Here is a 10,519-nt window from a genome sequence, read left to right as displayed (position 1 = left end):
GAAAACTTTTGACAACTTTGCTTCTGTGTTTTCCTTCCTAATGAGAAGGGAACATTCTGAAGATACAATGAGAAGAACTCGGACTTTGGAGTCTTGCCAGGATCCAAATCCCCATCTCTGCTGTTTTCTATCTATGTGACCTAATGCACATTTGTTAGCTTCTCCATGAGCTTCAGTTATATCTCTGCATAATGAAAAAAAAGCAATGCTTTTTTCATGGGGCTAAACTAGATAAAGATGTACATAAAGGAGCCAACATAGTAAGAGCTTAATAATTAGTCTTTATCATTTTGTTAAGTTCTTTACCTATCTACAACTACCAGGTTTATTTTAATGTCAACCAAAAATTAAATTTGATACCTATGAACAAGTGATGTCTCCATCACCTGACCATATAAATGTCCCTTGTACTCTAGAGTAGGATTCCTTAACAGCAGCACTGTTGACAATTAGGGAGGTGTCCTTTTTGGTGCAGGGAGCTCCTTGTGCATTGCAGGATGTCTAACAGCACCCTTGGCCTCTGCCTAGGGGATTCCCTCAGAACCCCTCCCAGTTGTAACAACCAGAAATGTCTCCAGACAGTTCCAAATGGCCCTGCGTGACAAAAATTACCCCCAGTTGAGAAGCATTGCTCTATGGGGGCTTTTCTGGGAACTAAAGGAAGGATAAAAAAGAGATTCTTTAAGGACAGGAAAATGGGAAACAGAGATTTGGGTTTTAGCTACAAGGTGGTTTTCAACAGTATAGCGCTGCTTTTCATTTAAGCCGAATATTTACCCAGGAGTAAACTAATATAAAATATAAAGAAGATGGATGGTCAAGTTAACACAGAGCTTAAAAGTTTAGATAAGATACTCTTTTTAGAAGGCTAATCTAAGTATGACCTATCAGCAAAATTAGCTGAAATGTTGGAAGATAGCCTGTGCTCATGGCAGACTTTGGTAGTTTGTGTCATCTGAGTCAAAACCAGGAAGTAATTAAATACAGATAAGCTCTACAACTAAATGGTGTGGAAGATGTTTTCTAAACTTTATGGAACTTGAGTGAGCAATGAGTTCCATGTGGTGTGATTCACCTGACACACAGTATAACATAAGGGTAGGATGAGAGTCTCTCACTCCAGGGACTGCCTTAGCTCTGTGTGTAGGAATTCACCTCCTTATCATTGAAATTTCGACTCCTCTAGGATGGAAACTAACAGGTATTTAAACATCATCAGTGTACTTTTTGGAGTTTAAGAATAGAAAGCAAAGAAGTTTCTAGTTAAGGCCACAGAGATCATTCCAAGAGTTGATAAACAAGGTCTCTCTGATAGTGTGTTCTACAAGCCTACGCCTTGGGCATTGTTACCTAAGAAAAATAGGCAGTTAGCCCCTTTTTAAAACAACCTCAGGAAAGTCTTTAAGATCCTATGAAATATTGGTGCCAGAAAAAAAGACTGTGATAATAGCATTAAGCTGTTGTCCTAAGTCATATATTCCTTCCATAAATATGTCTGGCACATGTGTATCAGGTATTATCTAGGTAGTCAGACTTTGGTTCCCTCCCATTTTATCTAGAGGCATAGTGTTATCAGATCTAGGTCACTAGGTCAGGGCCAGAAGGTTCTTGGTCTCCTCAGAGAAAGAATTCAAGGTCATACCCAGAGGAGAGTTTAGAAGAAGCAGGTCTATTAATGCAAAGAAAAGTGAAAGTAAAGCAACAGTACACTCTTGAGAGGGGGAGAGTGGGCAGCCTTGAGAACAAGTGACTGCATTGAGGGTCTCTAAACATCAAGCTTTAATTGGATCTGCAGACATGTTACAGGAATCAGCGGACTGTGCCCAGCTCTCACACGTATTTTAAATGGAGAACTTGTTGATCTACCCCAACCTACTCCTCCCTCAGTCTGCCCCATCTCAATGGGAACTCCACCATTCTTTTGCTCAGGCCAAAACACATTATTCATTCTTGATTTGTCCTTTTCTCTCACAATACATATTCAATCCATCAGCAAAGCTTTCTTCGCCACATTTTACACCTTGATAGGACAGCCTCCCTGGTTCAAGTCACCATCATTACTCATTTGGGTTTCTATCACAGTGTCCTAACTTGTCTTCCACCTTCATGCCCTCTGGAATTTATTTGCAACACATTTAGAGAGAGCTTTTAAAAATCTGAATCAGGTCACAATGTAAGTCTGAGTTCTTCCTGTGTCTATGTAAAGATTTAGCCTCCAGTCACCTGTTTGATCTCACCTCTTCCTTCTCTTCCCTTTGCTTATCTCCTCATTCATACACACCAGTCACACTGGCCTCCCCAGTGTTATTCAAACGTCAAGTACACTCTCACCTAGGAACTCAGCACTTACTTCTTCTAAGAATAATCTCTGTCTGCATTTCAGGGTCTCACTTTCTTGCCTCTTCTAGCTCGTCACTTAAATGTTACTTGCTCAGGACACTTTGATCTCATAGTATCCTGCCTGAAAATTCAACTTCCTTTCCCCTAACATTTTAATTGTTTAATTAGTTTTTATGCTAATATACTATATATTTTGTATTTAAATCTTATTTAACATCTCTCTTAGGACAACATTTTTTTCATGGGCCCCAAGCATTTTTGCTTCTGTGGGCTCCTTCCTTCATGAAACGATTCTAGAATTTTTATTTGAAGATTATATTGGTATAAAGATAAATATAATTCAGGCCAGATTCATTATTTCGTCTTCTTTTTTTTTCTGCTCTTAAAAGAAGTTAAAATTAAGACAATTTGGCAAGCTCCTAAAACTATCGTGGACCCTAAGCACTGCGTTTTGTCTGCCTGATGGGTAAGTTAGCCCCGCCCAGGGCTTTCTCACTAGAACGAAAACACCAGCAGGGCAGAAAGTCTTGTCAACATTGTTCACTACTGCATCTCCAGCTCCTAGAATATGACTGCATGCAGAGGGAATGCCCAAATACTGAATGAGTGAATTCATGAATGAACATGTGACCTTGAAATGCTTGGATTTCTGAGAACATACCCTGCATATTCTTAACTTCTAGCAACTTCAAATTGTGGATCTATAATCTAAAACATGAAGGCCTTAACACCACCAGTCAGTGAGTTTATAAGATGTTTTCTGACTTGTTTGCTTGAGATGTAGCCCAGTCTGGCCTAGAACTTGAAATTCTACTGTCTCAGCTTCCCTAGTGCTGGGAGTATAGCACTGATATTTCCTTTTTCTTTTCTGCAGTTTAGCAAAAACTGTGAAAGCACAACACAGCTGCCACACTGGCAATTGAAGCTTGATTGGTGCCAGAGACAGTGTTGGTGGCCTCAGAAGATGACACTTTCACACCTTCATCAATTCTCTTGCACATAAGCAAAAGTAGTGGTTGGCATTAGAGCTCTGCTGCTTTGAACAGTGATGGAAGCCATCAGCCCCTGAAGCAGAGCTGAGAAGAGGAAAACATGGAACCCACAAGGTAGTCAAGGAAACTATCCATCTTTCTTTATTTATGTACTTTCCTTTTCAGTTTTTTTAAACAGGGTCTTACTATACTTCAACTCCTTGGTACTAGACGAAGAGGAAACAGAAGTGGATCTAGAGAAGTAACCACAAAGGATGCTGTAACCTGGAGTATCATGAATCCTTAACTTGTCTTTGAGGGTAAGAGGACAAACTAGAGGATGAAAATACCATGCAGAAAACAACAAACAAGAAACAGGAAAATTGTGACCCAGTAGCCAATGGATGTTTATTTTGAGAAAGAAGCTATCGACAGAATTAGAATTTCCTGAGAAATCAAGTATGATGGGGCCTTAAACAGTCCAGTAAATTCTGGGAAATGGGGAGAGGACATACAGGTGTGGCAGAAACTTGTTGGCTATCTTCCAATATCCATTCTCCTCTTCTTTGGTAATAAATTTAATACTCCTATAAACCCAATTGCTTGACACCTTGAGAAAAAACTCCATTTCCCAGCCTCCTTTGCAGCTCAGCAAACATATGATTGATTTAAGGCCACAAGATGCAACCTGAAGAGTCCTATGGAGCTTCCAAGAACTTTCCTTAAGAGCCAGCTAGCACATGTCTTTTACCAACTCTTGCCTGAAACATGGGTACAATTGTGAGAATTCATGCTTAGCTCATAAGGGCAATACCCAAGGGATGGCCTACCCAAGGATAGGCCCTTCTAGAAAGCTGGAAGTAGCCTAAATCCCTAGTGACCTTGTGGAACAGAGCTGCCTCTCCAGCCTCAGACTGTCAACCTCTGACTTTTGTGGTAGACAAAAATAAAATCCAGTGGGTTTTTTTTGCCTACTGCTATAGCCATAGATGATCCTAGCTAAAGGAGATGTTTAATAGGTGTCATATACACGTTGTGGCCAAAGCATAGCTTTTATCCTTTCTCCCCGCCAAATCTGCTCCTCACATATTCTACCCCATCTCTGATAATAATACTCCTATAAATCCAATTGCTTTGGCCAATAATAATTTAAGACATCAGGAAGTCCTGTCAGCTCCCCCTCTAGTGAAAACCACAAATGCAACTCCTTCCCCTATGTGAGCAAGCCATTACCCTCTCCCTCCCGTCACTTCCATGGCTGCCTCACTAGCTTTTGTGCTTCTGCCTTTCCTCCTATAATCCATTCTCCATGGAAATATTGATTCCTCTTTTTAAAAATTTAATTTAGAGAGGCAGGCGTGGTAACTCATGCCTATAATCCCACCTACTCGGGAGGCAAAGATTGGGGGGATCTCAGTCTAGGCTAAACCCAGGAAAAAGTGTGAATCTATCTAAAAAACAACTCAGGCAAAAAAGGGCTGGGGATATGGCTCAAGTGGTAGAGCCCTGAGTTCAAACCCCAGTATCACCAAACTAAATAAATAAATTAGGTCATAACAACATTTTCCTTAAAACCATCCAATGATTTTCCTTCATATCTCAAACAAAGTTTTAAGTCCTTGCCATGATCCATGTGGACTTCCACAATAGGCCTCCTGGCTACCTCTCCAACTTCATCTCCTACCTGTCTCTCTGGCTTACACTGTTCCCTCTGTTCTTGGAATATCCTACTTTCTAACAATCTGTGCATACTTCTGAGCAAGGCGCTTTGGGTTTTTGAAGAGTAGTTACTATACGTTACCTGTTGTCCTTGTGACCTTGCCAGTAAGTCTCACTATGTATCCTCAGCAGTCCCTGTCTCATTTCACTTTGCAAAGAAGCTATTAGAACTGAGTGTGGAGTAATAGGTATAAGAACTAATATAACAGCTAACATTTTTGAATGTTTAGTTTGTGTCAGTGACCTTTGCATGTATTCTGTTTTATTAAGTAGAAAGTGACATTTTACCAATGTAATTGCAACTGCTTAGTTTGAAGATCTTAGTTGATTTCATGTTCCAGAACCAGCAACTCTTCATACCATAAAATAGAGTAAATGTTCAAAGGTTTGAGAAAGAGATAGAAGTTCAGATAGAGAAGAGCTTGAAAATAAGCAGAAACGAAAACAAAGTGAGGATTGGTTGTTTTAAAGATATTTTTTAAAGGGAGGAGGTGAGGGAAGCAGGGAGACAGAACAAAAAGAAAATGACTGATTAGTTAATAGCAGGTTATTTCAGGTTATTTCTTTCATGTAAGGATTAAGGCAGAGGAAACTATTATGCCAATGGAAACTGACCTGTTTAAGAACTTTGGGTATTATCTAATTCTGACTTCTCAGATCAGATAAACCTCCTTTCACTGTGATCACATGAAAATTAGCATGTGTGACTCCATTTTTATTTTTAGCTGATCTGTGCAGGAGCTTAGTCCAAACCAGTAGCCTGCTGTGATTTTTGTTTAACACATCCTTACTCATAAGGAAACTGATAAATAAATAGATGACCTGTACAAGATGAAGAGCTAGTGAGAAAAGATGTCCACATGCCGTGCATCCTCCTCAAATGTCAGAGTCATGTGTAACTCTGGTGGTTTATGTATCAGGGAGAAGGGAAAAAAAAATACAGTGAAATTATTGCATCATGGAGCTCAAACTCAGAAAGAAGGAAACACAGACCTAATTTTTTGGAGGAATGACTCTTCTGTTTCTAGAAAGCACCATGAAAGTGGCAGCACCAAACAGAAGACTTTGGGAAAAACCAAGGGAAACGATTTCTCTATTTCAATTTGTACCCTTATGCTGCTTCGTCTATCTTATTTATTAAACTCAAAGAGGACTTCTCACTTCAGTTTGGCAACAAGATCAGATAAAGCACCCTTAAATGCAACACCCTGGACACTAAACTATTTGCCTAAGATTTAAATCCAAGCCAAACATTGATATAGGAAAATTATGTCCTGTAAAAGCAAATAGTTGTTTCAACATTATACCACCGAGTTACAAAAGAATGGTGAGAAATTTATCCATCAGTTAAAGAAATTAGTTTCCAGTGATTCTCATCACAGAGTGTTTCTCAGGACTTGATTTAAATATATTTATCATATATCTGCATATGAGGAAGGCTGTTTTTATAAGCACTCGTGCAGGCCTGTTGTTTGGTTGTCTCTCAGCTCCAACCCACCCCCCCCCCCTTTCTCTTGCTTTGCCACTTTGTTTCTTCTTGGGATTTGTTCATTGATGGGGGCACAAATTGAGACCATAAGGCTGGAGGACGAGAGAAGTGACACAGATCCTTGAGTTTATATGTTCTTCCCATGGATCACTTTAAAGTCCCCTTTATCCAGCAACAACAAGCTTCTTGGACCCCTCGAGATCTGATTCCTGTCTTTGTTAACCCTTTCTCTGAGCTCTTAGTTTAGAGCAAACCCTTTCCTTCTTTCTGTAACTCAGTCTTCATTTTATTTGCTTCTCTGCTTAACTAATTCCCTGTGCTGAATCCCTCTATTTAAATGCCTAGTGTGTTTTCTAACTGGATACTGATACAGAATATTTCAAAACTACCTACTTCATAGGATTGGTTACGTGAGATAATTTAGATAAAACTGTTGGCCATAGATTACTGTGTCTCCACACAATAAACATCTGGTAAATTTTTGTTAAAGACTTGAATGGTTGAATGAAGTGTTAAGATAATAGTTACATTTATGTACATTGTGATGATAGAATAATAGTGAAACTGATAAAAATTTCAGTTGACAGTGTAAGAGGATTTCCTTTGTGAAATTAGTTTTGGGGCATGTGGTCCTAAATGTATGTGGTAGGAAGTTTGTGATTATGTTTTGTAGCAGTTAAGGTCATTGGTAGACAATATTTAATAAGAGATCTAACAGCATGTTCTCTGAGCAGAGGAGGGTGGCAGGTATGCTAACTCTTCCCTTGAATGGAGAAATTGTCCATATGTAAAAGCAAAAGTAGACTGTACACAGTGTTTTTTAGAGCCTGTAATGTAAAAATTACAGACACAGCTGACTGGTTCTGTCACTCCCTTCCTATGTGACCTGGGGCAAATTACTCATCTCACTCTGCTTCAGTATTCTGATCTGTAAGACAGGTATAATAACAGTTCCTTAAAGAATTATTAGTTAACATATTTCAAGTTCTTAAAGCAATACCTATCATGTTAATAAGTGCTATCTAGTATTTACCATCCTTATTTTTATATCAAATATGGAAGTACCCATGTCCATGTCAAACACTATTCAGGATATTCTATGTGGCTGGGGGTTGGATGAAATTAACATTTAAATTGGTAGACTTAGATTAAAGCAGTTTGCCCTCCACAATATGGGTAGCACTCTTTGATCAGTAGATTCCTGAATAGAACAAAATGATCTTCCCATGTAAGAAGGATGACCGCCAGCAAATGACCTTCACACTTGAACTGCAACACTGGCTCCTCCCTGGGTCTCCATCCTGTCAGGTTACCCTGCAGATTTTAGACTTGTCATCTCCAAAATTGTGGGAGCCAATTCCTTATTATAGTCCTTATTCATATCTTCCTTACTTCATTCTTCCTTTTATGCATTTTTCCAGACCTCAAATGTCTGCTTAACTTATTTTCTGTATTTAAACACCTCCATATATAAATATTTGAGAATATACATGTTATATCTAGAGATTCTATTGATTCTGCTTCTCAGGAGAGTGCTCCTAATATATAGTCCATTAGCCAGCATTAGATACAATCTAGTAGGATCCAGTCAAAATCACTTTATTGAAATTCAAATTTACCATTAGGCTCCATAAAGAAAAATAATTGCTTTTAAAGCATTGATTTGCTTTTGATTTGTAAAATCACAGGTAACTGCCACACCTAGAAAGATAGCTTCTATGCAGTAAGCATGCAGTAAATATTGTGAAATATTTATTAGTCTACAATCATCTAAAGTATTGCTGTCTTATGGCATCATATGCTAACCACTAAGGAAAAAAAAATGCCTCCTTGGAGAGTTTCTCCTGAAAATCTGAAGTTCACATCATGACCAAAATGCTGTGCTGTCAAGAGAAGTGGTAAGATTTTGGAAATTGCAGAACCAACATATTGCCATTTTTTTTTTAGCTCCTAGAAAATAATTTTCTGAAAAAAAAACAATATTTCCAAGTAAAATACAATGCAACAAGATTTCTCCATAGCAGTAGTTTTCTTCATGGCATATCTAATTATAGTTAACACACAGCCCTGATAGATTTGCTCCTGTAAACTAATAAACACTAGCACAAGGATCCAGAATTGCTGAACCAGGACACACAGATTGATTTAAAGCTTATGTATTCTCTGATGTGACTCCTCCAGGCATTATTTCTAGCAGGGGAGAGCTGACTTGGCAGGAATGAATTACGGAACTCCAAATAATGTTGGCTCTTAAATAATAAGGTTGAAATTATTAAAGCAGAAACAGATGCCTTTGTGGCACTCGAGGCCAAAGGACAAGGTCTGTCAGTTAAAAAAAGAAAAGAAATTTCTCTCAAAGAAAAAGAAAACACTTTAGAAACCTCTTGAGGAAGAGGAAATTTTAATATATGCTTCCATGACAAGGCCAAGTAAACTCTGTTAACTTTACAAAGCTACACAGTGTCCAGGTCAGAAGCCATGCATGATACTGCTATTGTTTTGGAGGGTGACAGGGAGATAATATAGGTTTTGAACTCAGAGCCTCATGCTTGCTAGTCAGATGCTCTCCCACTTGAGCGACTCCACCAACTCTCCTAATTTTAATACATTTTAAATACCTTCTTATTGCTTCTCTCTCCCAGAATGTTACAGAACTAACCCACTAGAGAGATACTATCTTAGATGAATTTACTGCATTACTAAATTAAAACATATGCTATTAGTCTTCCACTTACCATAAGGGACAGTTACTGGACTTGGCTTCCTATAACTAAAAAAGTATTAAACTGGGGGCAGTGAAATGGCTGGTTTTAGACTGCAAGACAAAACCAGACTTCCTAATAAAGGAAAGTCTTATTACTAATCCTTCACCAGCTGCCTGGAGGAACTTTCCAAGTTGAGATCCAGAACAAGAGATGCCAGAGTCAAGCAGGATTAGGGCATCTGACCAAAAGGAGCAGGATCTCCCACTCCACCCACTCTTCTAGGTTTCAAATCCTTCTCATTTAGGCTCCTGATATTTCTTCCCAGCTGATCTTCTTCCTTTCATTTTAATCCTTAAAAAAAATCCATCTTTGAAATTTATGTCTGATTGATTTTTTCTAAAATATAAATCTGGTTGCAATTGTTTCAGGTAACATTATTCAGTGGCTCTCTGTCTTTGGGACAAATTGCAAACATTAGCATAGACCGTACAACTTTCATGGTCAGGCTTCTATTCATTATCCTCCCCATCTACCCACACACCTCTTTTCCACCTCCACCACATCTCTTACTGGTACTTTCATGAAGAGGACGTTTTCACACACTCACGGTCAGTTCATGAGCTTGCAGCTGTGCAGTACAAGAGGACTTGTGCTACAAGGGCCTGTTCTTGGTTCAAGGTTCTGCTGTCACCATCTTGATTTTTTTTTTTTTTTGCAACACAGTGCTGGGGATCAAACCCAGGGCTTCATACATACTATGAAAGCGTTTTATCACTAGGCCACATCTCCAACCCCAAATTTTTAATAAATTTTTTAACAAAGTGCCCCATGGTTTCATTTTGTTATGGGTCTCACAAATTATTTAGCCAGTCTTTTCTAGTTTTGGATATGTTCTCCAAAATTTTTTTTTGGTGAGACTGGGATTTGAACACAGGGCTTCCCACTAGCAAAGCAGCTGCTGTACGGTTTGAGCCACATATCCAGTCCTGTTGTTCTCTTTGGTTGGAATTACCACACATACACACACCACTTATATAATGAAGAGATACATGGAGGGAGGGAGCAACATGGTAGGCACAGTGGCAAAGGGAAATTTGAAGAGTGAGCACTGGGGCGTGGGATTTGACTTTCAGCTCTATCTTTCCAATTTTATTTTATTTTTTGGCAGCACTGGGGCTTGAACTCAGGGCCTCGTTCTTACTAGGCAGGTGCTCTTATCACTCTAATCACTCCAACGGTAGCTATTAGCCTCTCTTAATCTGTTTCTTGCCTTTGATGGTGATTATATTTTTTTC

This window comes from Castor canadensis, chromosome 9 (genome assembly GCF_047511655.1).
Source record: "Castor canadensis chromosome 9, mCasCan1.hap1v2, whole genome shotgun sequence".
Taxonomy (NCBI): Eukaryota; Metazoa; Chordata; class Mammalia; order Rodentia; family Castoridae; genus Castor; species Castor canadensis.
The sequence above is the reverse complement of the archived record's forward strand: the minus strand, read 5'-3'. Positions refer to the sequence as shown.